Here is a 9,173-nt window from a genome sequence, read left to right as displayed (position 1 = left end):
CTCCACTTTTTTGCATTCATTTGCTCTATCCAACCCTCTTTTCCTCCTCCCTTCAGCATGAGCAATACCTACATAGCATATGTGTGTGTGCACGCACACACACACACGCACGCATGAACACATCCCCCAGGGTTCCCCATTAGCCTAGCTGTCTGTACGTGTTAGCCCTATCTCAACTCCAGGCCAGAAAAATCCAAGCAAAGCCTCACTGGAGCAGCGTCGGCAGTGCAGTTAACTAGAGCCTACACGTCCCTTGCCTGTCAAAGATAGTTTCTACCTAAAGGCTTAGGGGGCACGGAACTCATGGGGTATTGTAGAGAGGATCTCAAAGAAAACAAAATTTACATTAAAGTTGCATTGACTGAAGACTTCCTATGTACCAGGACCTGTCCTAGGTATTTCATATATATTTCCCACAATAGTCTCACCCACTCCAGGAAGGAGGTGTCGCTACTGCATTTTAGTGCTAAAGAAGATGAAGCACAGCAGTGAGGCCAAATGCATATGAACAGGTTTGAAATCAGGCCCTTTAACTCCAGATCTAAGACTCCCTTTACTACTTTGCAGTTCAGAAACTGCAATAGGTAACTAGGATCATTTACATTCTAGAAGGGGAAGGCTGTGCAAATGTGTGTGTATGTATATGGGGGTGGGGTAGACAGTTTAAGGAATCTAGAGCCCAGGTAATGGGTGAAACAGCAATATCATTATGTTTTCCTTTAGTGCTTTCCTCTCTGATACATGTCTGTGCTTCTTGGGGATCAGGGTCTTTCAGCTGAACTCTGCCCAAGGCTCCACGGTGGCTCCCACCACCCCACTATTCTACTGCCACCAGAAAAGAGATTTGGTTTCCAATCTGGCCCCAGACTCCTTTCTACCCTCTCTTCTACTGGCTCCTCTCTGCTTCCCTCCCCACTCACTCCACTGTTTATTACTTACTATGTCTCAAACATCCATATTCTTTAGGACTCAATCCTTTGTATTGGCTGTACCCTTTGCCTGCCATATCTCCTCCCTGCTACCCTTTTTGGTGACCTTCTATTATCTTTGGAATCTCAACTTGTGACACTTTCCCTTAAGCTCATCCCCTTTGTGTCCCCATGACACTTTGCATATCCAGCTATGCATTCCAAGTCTGATCAGAGCTGTGTTTGAGAAAGTTCATTGTATTGGTAGGTGGAGGTTGTTAGAGAAGAGGCTAACGGCTGGGAGAACATTAGGAGTTTGTTGCACTCATTTCAGGGAGAGAGGAATTAAAGCAGAGGATGCAAAGAAGGGGCCTGCCTGGGGTGGGGAGAGTTCCTGGAGATTGAGAGTACCAGGCATGGAGCTGAGTTTGATTCTGGGGGCAGATTAAGAGAGGCTACCACCTGCCCAAAGTGGGTTTCAGGAAAGTTTTGCCTCACTGCAGGAGACTTTCCTAGAAGACCTTTAGAAGACCCTTTCAACCCTTTAACCGATTTCGTTATAATTGTGGCATTCTTCGGGTTGCTCAGAAGGCAGAAGCTCTAAAAATAGAAAGCATTATTATTACCGATTAAATTTCTTTCCACCTACGGAATTTTCTGAAAGTAATAAGAAGAGGAAGCCTGAGTCTCTGCTTAAGTGTTCGGGGAGCAGAGATGTATTGAGAGGTGACGAAAGAAGGAGGGTGTGGGGAAAGGGAGGCTAGGCAGGTAAGATGGGGTTAGGGTAAGAAAACACTGATTGAACCCACTGATGAGTAAAGGGAACTTTCAGCAGGCACTGACTTTTCCAGAGAGATGCACTGCATATTAAAACAATAGAGTCCCCCTGAGGCCCACCCTCTCAGCTGTAGCAGGTCCAGGCTGCCAGATGGAATGGGGTTTGCCCCTGTCTCTGCATGGAGGCAATGCAGGAATGCTCTCCATAACTCTGACAAGCGTGCAGCCTCCAATGCCTTCACTCTCTGCTTTCTGATGCATTTCATAAAAACCCATCTGCAAGGCTGCCTACAGCCTTGCAGTTTCTGAGGAGGGCACCCATAGTGACTAAGGACATATAAGATCACATAAAGAGATGATTCGGAAAATATCAAATTTTATATATGTACTTATTAATTTTTTTGGGAAAGAGGAGCCTTCAAATTGAATCAGCATCAGGTCCTACAAACTTGGATTCAACCTTGTGGCTCTATTAGAATATTTTAGAATGATTTTAATGCCTCTTTCTTTTCTTGTTTTTTTTTTAAGATGGAGTATTGCTCTGTTGCCCAGGCTGGAATGGAGTGTGGTATGATCTTGGCTCACTACAACCTTCACCTTCGGGGTTCTAGCTATTCTCCGGTCTCAGCCTCCTGAGTAACTGGAATTACAGGTGCCTGCCACCATGCCTGGCTAATTTTTGTATTTTTAGTAGAGACGGGGTTTCACCATATTAGTCAGGCTGGTCTCGAACTCCTGACCTCAGGTGATCCACTCACCTTGGCCTCCCAAAGTGCTGGGATTACAGGCGTAAGCCACTGTGCCCAGCCTAATGCCTCTTTCACATGACACAAAGAAGTCCAAGTTACTTACCCTGTGTTTCCTGTATCTTCTCTTCTTCCATATGGCTTATTTCATTGTCCTGGGTGCCCTCCCCGGTCATCCTTGCAGAAGTGTTTTCAACAGCATGAAATACATCAGGACACAGGCTTGAAACTGGGTTTTGCTAAGAACTGACTTGGGCTACTTGCTTCTAAAATTAAATTATTCCAAATTGCTATTTGTTCATAGGTAAAAAAAAAAAAAAAAAAAATGGTTGAATAACAGCATTTACACATGGTTCAACATAATAATTCCTCTATTTTCTCTTCTACAAAATGGAGATAATAAAGCCTGTCTCACCTGATGGTGGTGAGGATGGAATGAGATAATCCATGTAAAGTGTTTTGCACACTTCCTGGCATGTGGTCAATGCTCAATAAATGTTAGCATTTGTTAGTAGTATTAGTATTAATAGTTGTGGCTCCCCAAAGTGTCATTCTCTTTTCCCAAGCTAAAATCAAGTTGTCTCTCTAATAGTTAAGAAGGGGAAAAGCTATGGGGAATCATCACTGAACAGAATCGCCAACACATTCATTGTTGTCCTTAGGCTCTCCCTTAAGCTGCAATTTGTATCTCTTTATAATGATAATAATAGCTAACATTCATCTTATGCTTTGTACTATGTGCTTAACACAAACGAGCTCATTTAAGCCACATCAGAGCCCTCAAGGATGGGTATAATTATTTTCCTCACTTGCCTGAGGTTGCACAGCCAGTGAGTGACAGTCCAGATAAGGCCAAGTGTTGCAAAGTCTGATTTTGACCATTAAGTCACATGACCTTCACCCAGCTCGCCTTGCTGCAGAGTCTCTAGTTTAGACCACTAAAAATGATGGGCTCCTCTTGAGCCTGTGGCCAACTACAGCCCTTTAGGCCTATGCTCCGTAACACCTGGAAGGGTGCTCACGGGAGGGAGCTCCTGGAGGTTGCTCCTTACTCTATGGCTTTTCTGTTCAAACATCCTTCCTCTCAGAGAGCTCTGTGGCTGAGTCCCTTGGCCCAGAACTTCTGTTTATTTACATTTGCATATTCTTCACTCACTATTTAGTTAATTAGAGTAATATATGCACAGAGTCATAAGTACCTGAGCCATATAGAACAATATAAAACAAGATTTAAAATTTCCTTTTCCCCCTCACCTGTCTGTAGGTTTAACCATTTCTGTTTCTAGCTCTTTGGTGGTTATGTCCAAACTTTGCCTAAATGCTTATATTGCTTTTTCTTGGTTTTTCAACTTTAAACAGTGTTTATTTATTTTTTACTGTAGAAGAGGAAGAATTTAACCATTTATAGTAGCCACCTGATTTTGCTTTTGCTTTTTTTTTGTTGCCTACCTATGTGATTTTAAATAATATATTTAATTTATATTTTGAAAGACTATCTTTCTCGATATCTCAACTTCAGACAGTATTTCCTAGTTCTGCACTATGAAATAAGAAAATCACCATTTCTCCACAACCTGTTAGCTATTCTGTCACTTTTACGTTGTTTAGGTTGACAATATTTAAATTCTATTCTGTAATTACCATTAAGTCTTTGTGTTTTGTTTATATGTTGATTTTATAAGTTGGAAATCAATCAGTATTTACATTATGATTATGTAATTAGTATTCTCTTCAGAACCAAGTAGTGCGATTAGACACACAGAGAGGATGCAATTCTATGTTGTTAAATCTCTTTTATTCGAGAGGGGGATGCTCTCAGAATCAATGTCATACGTGTTCTGTTTTCATACACTCTACTCATGCTCAGAATCCTGTTACAGTTTCATTTTTGTATATTTAGACCATGATTTTCTTTTATAGCTCTTTGTTAATTTTCCTGGTGTTCTTAACTGTTTTTCTTTTTTCTTGCTTACAAAATAATGTTATTATTTCACCTTATCAGTAAGGTCATCTAGCTTCTTATTCCAGTTACTTGTTAAAGGAAATTTTCTTGACTCTTGAAGATATTTTTCTCAAACAGCTCTGTTCTCTTTTCTAATTTTCTTGGTTACTTTCTAGGTGGCCCTCCAGAGAATTGCCACTCCAGGATATCAATTCATTTCCCTCTGGTTTACTCTCACTTTTTTTGGATCCCAAGTTCTCCTCTTAGATGTCTGTTTCGTTTGGTTAGAGTATGCTTTCAAATGATCTTTACACAAGGGTGCATTAGAGGTTAACTTTCTGGGTCTTTGCATTTCTAAAAACTCATCTACTCCCACCTCCTTGATTGGTTTGGCTAGAATTCTAGATTTAAGATGATTTTTTCTCTGATCATTGACTTCTAGCATATAGTTTTAGTAATGATGATCTGATACTTGCTGCTCTGTAAGTGACCAACTTAATTTTTTCCTCTCTTAGAAACTTTTAGGATATTTTTTATTCTTGGTGTTTCTATTTACCAGGGGATATATTTAAATGTGGACCCAGTTTGTATTTTTTTTGTAAGCTCCAGGCATTTGCTTGTTTTTCTTTCTTTTTAAAATTATTTTCTCCCTTCCATTTACTCTGCACTCATTTTCTGGAACTCTCATTGAATCAATCTACGGCATTGATTCTCTATGTTGCTTAACTTTTCTGTGATATTTTCCATCTCTATGTCCTTTTAATCTGTGGGTCTGGAGGATTTTCTTGAATTTGTCATCTAGTTGTTCTATTTATCTTTTTCTTTAGCAGCTGCATCTTTAATGTTCAATAACTCTGTTTTGCTCTTTGAATGTTTTATTTTTACAGCACCAATTTTTGTTTTTGGATGTAATATTTCTTTGGCTCTCTCTGAGCACACTAGTTAGAATTATTTTAAAAGTTCACTTCTATTTGGTTTCCCCTGCGGTCAGTGTTTTATTTGTTAATCTATATTTATTTGTGATGGTGATTTTTCTCAAATACCTAGTGATCCTTGGAAGTTTATTTATATTTTTTGAATGAAAGAGTAAATTGATTAATTTCTGAAGCCAGCACAAATTTGCTTTGTGGGTATATAGTCCTGTTTTCTTACCAGGCTTCTTTACTAAATAGAAGACAATGAAGGTCACAAAGTTTCTGCCCTCATGCTATTTATAATCTTAGGAATACACACATCATATACATAACAGAATCAACAAATATAAAACTCTGATAAAAATTATGAAGAGAAATAACAAGGCTTTGTGAGGGAGTATAGCAGATTTGGGATAACTTTTCTAAGGAGGTGACATTTACACGGAGGTTTAAGGTGGCTTGGAGTTGCCTGAAGAGTGGGTGTAACAGTCTTCTAATCAGAAAGCAGAGCATGTTCAAAGGCTTTAGAACAGGAGAAAGGATGGTGTGTTCTAGGCACTGAAAGGAGGCTTGTGTGGCTAAGATGCAGTGATTAGGGCAAGAGTATATGAGGTTAGAGTTAAAAAAAAAATAGCCAGGGGCTGGGTCATGGGAACCTTGAAGATTAAGTTACAGGAAGAGAATTTATTTCTCAGTGCAATGATAAATCATTAAAGGGCTTTAAGCATGGGAGTAATATGATCAAATTTATGATTTATAAATACTGTTCTGGTTATTTTGTGGCTAATGGAATGGAGGTCTTAGCAGTAGAAGCAGGGAAAGAAGTTAGGAAGTTTTTACAGAAGTCTAGGCAAAAGATGATGATAGAATAAGGTGAATACATCAGAGATAGAGAAAAGTGACAGGATCAAATGGTGGATAAGAAATAAGGAGCTAGGGGGAAGTGGCTTCATGAATGACTCTTAGATTTCTGGCCTGAGTAACCTGGTTGGGTCGAGATACCATCTGGGACTAGCAGACCCTGGGAAAACCAGGTTTGCAGGAAACATCGTGAGTTTAGTTGGGTATGTTAGGTGTGAGATGATTATGAGATATCCAAGTGTCAATGTCTAGTGGGCCCCTTGACACTTGGCTCTAAAGAGACTTGTGCCAGGAAGGACAAGTGAGCCTACTTCAGGAAGGGAAGGGAATGGTCAGTAGTGTTGAGTGATGTCACGCTAGTAAATAAACATAGATAAGATTTATTCAAGTTTGAAACAAAGGGATTTTTTTATGACCTTGGAAAGAGTGGTCCTATTAGAGTGAAAGCATAGAGGCCAAGCTGTGTGGGTTGAGAATGAAGTAGAAGGTGGGCATGAGGGTTGCCTAAACAACTCCTTCAAGGGTAGCTGGGAAAGGGAAGAGAGGGCAGCTACTAAAGAACAGTGTCACATAACACAGATTTCCATATCAAAATTATTCATTAGACTGTGCACTCCAGAGAACAGGAACCATTTCTTCAACTTCTTTCATCCTCTGGGCCAGCACAGTACCTGGCAAATGGTAGTTCATTAAACCATATTTATTGAACCTATTGGAAAATATGAATCCTTAACAAAGAGAACCATTCTATTGCTCAACAGCATGTAGAGCTGGCTCAATGCTTAGCACCCCCTGCTGTTGTTAAGACTGATGACAGATCCAGATGACTGCAGACTGTTGACAGCCATGGCTTGTATAAGTTATCCCTATCAGCCTGATCCCTTGGGGATTAAGCTGCTGAAGGTTCTGCTTGGGAAAAATCAAAAGGATCCAGTGGATGTCTTGGTTAACTCCAGGGACTGGTTTTAGGGTTGAACTGTCCTCTCAAAATAAGAATAGCTATAGACCTTCCTTATATTTATTGAGCACCTACTATGTATTGATCACTGTGTCATGTATTTTTGTACGCCTTAAATCTGATTTTCACAGTTGTCATCCATATTTCATAGATGACAGCATGAAAGCTCAGAGAGGATAAGTATATTTCTGATACGGTTTGGCTATGTCCCTGTCTCATCTTGAATTGTAACTCCCACAATTCCCATATGTCATGGGAGGAACCTGGTGGGAGGTAATTGAACCCTAGAGGTGGGTCTTTCCTATGCTATTCTTGTGATAGTGAATAAGTCTCATGAGATCTGATGGCTTTAAAAATGGGAGTTTCCCTGCACAAGCCCTCTCTGCCTGCTGCCATCCATGTAAGATGTGACTTGTTCCTCCTTGCCTTCTGCCATGATTGTGAGGCCTCCCTAGCCACATGGAACTGTAAGCTCATTACACCTCTTTATTTTGTAAATTGCCCAGTCTCAGATATCTTTATCAGCAGCATGAAAATGGACTAATATAATCTCCTATGTGTTGTAAATAACTGAGTCAGGATTTGAACCCAGGTCTTCTAATTTCACTGGGCATACACTTTATGAAGGTTAGAAAATTAGCAGGATAGTGGAAGACCAAGACAGGCCATAATAATCCAAAAATCTTGATGGTATGTCTTTTCAGTGACTTTTGAGGGACATGAAGAGCAGATAATTAAATGATCAGGGCGGGAGGGAGTATAGAAGAGATGAGGAGGAGGAGGGGCCACTGAAGGGTTTGATTCATTGATGGGATGAGATGTCTCATGTAATTCAGGTGAGTGGGCCTCTGAGGAGCTGTATCCAGGGATGCTCAGAAAATGTTGGTTTTGTGCTCCAGCCTTTTTTATTTTTAATACATTTTGTTGTGTATGTTTAAGGCACAGAACATGATGTTATAGGATACGTAGAGATAGTAAAATGTTTCTATAGTAAAGCAAATTACTATATTCATCATCTCACATAGTAACCCATTTTTTTTGTGGCCAGATTAACTAAAATCTACTTATTTAGCATGAGTCCTATATGCAGTTCAATTTTATTACCTAAAGTCCTCATGTTGCACACTAGATCTCTAGATGTGTCATCCTACATATCTGTAACATCTCCCCTGTCTCCCCTACTTGCACCCCACTTCTGGTAACCACAGTTTTGTTATCCCTGTATATTTGATTTTTTTTTTTTTTTAGATTCCACATATAAGTGAGGTCATGCATTATTTTTCTTTCTCTGTCTGGTTTATTTCACTTAGCATAATGGCCTCCAGGGGCATTCATGTTGTGACAAAAGACAAGAGCTCATTCTTTTTTAGGGCTGAATAGTATTCCATTGTTTATATGTACCACAGTTTTTTATCCATTTTTTCTATCAAAGGACGCTTAGGTTGTTTCCATATCTTGGCTATTGTGAATATGTTATTGTGAATATGGCTTGGCTTCAGTGAACATGATGGTGCAGACATCTTTATGAGGCAATGGTTTCATTTCCTTTGGACATATTTCTGGAAAAGGAATTGTTAGGCCACATGGTAGTTCTATTTTTAATTTCTTTAGAAAAGTTCCGTAATGTTTTTTATAATGGCTGTGCCAATCTACATTCCCACCAGTGGTACACAGAAGTTCCCTTTCTCCATGCCCTTGCTAACATTTGTTGTCTTTGGACTTTTTGATAATATTTGGCTTCAATCTCATGGCGTTTTCAGGGAGGTGAGGATTCCAGGCTAGTTTTGTTTGTTTGTTTGATTATTTGTCAACCGCTCACTATATGAAATAGAATGTATGGAGGAAATGGGCTGTGACTTGTGATATACCAATGGCAAAATGAAACAAGTCAAAAGATTAAAGAATATTTTTGTTTAAGATTTAAAAATATTTTGATTATTTTTCTCATTGTAAATGTAATACATGGTCATAGAGAATTTGTTAAAATATTGAATACTGCAAAAGAAAATAAAAATCACTTCAAGATTGTGTGGCCTAAAGTTCAACATTGTTCAAATTCTGTTATAT

Source organism: Piliocolobus tephrosceles, chromosome 1, assembly GCF_002776525.5.
Source record: "Piliocolobus tephrosceles isolate RC106 chromosome 1, ASM277652v3, whole genome shotgun sequence".
NCBI lineage: Eukaryota > Metazoa > Chordata > Mammalia > Primates > Cercopithecidae > Piliocolobus > Piliocolobus tephrosceles.
The sequence above is the reverse complement of the archived record's forward strand: the minus strand, read 5'-3'. Positions refer to the sequence as shown.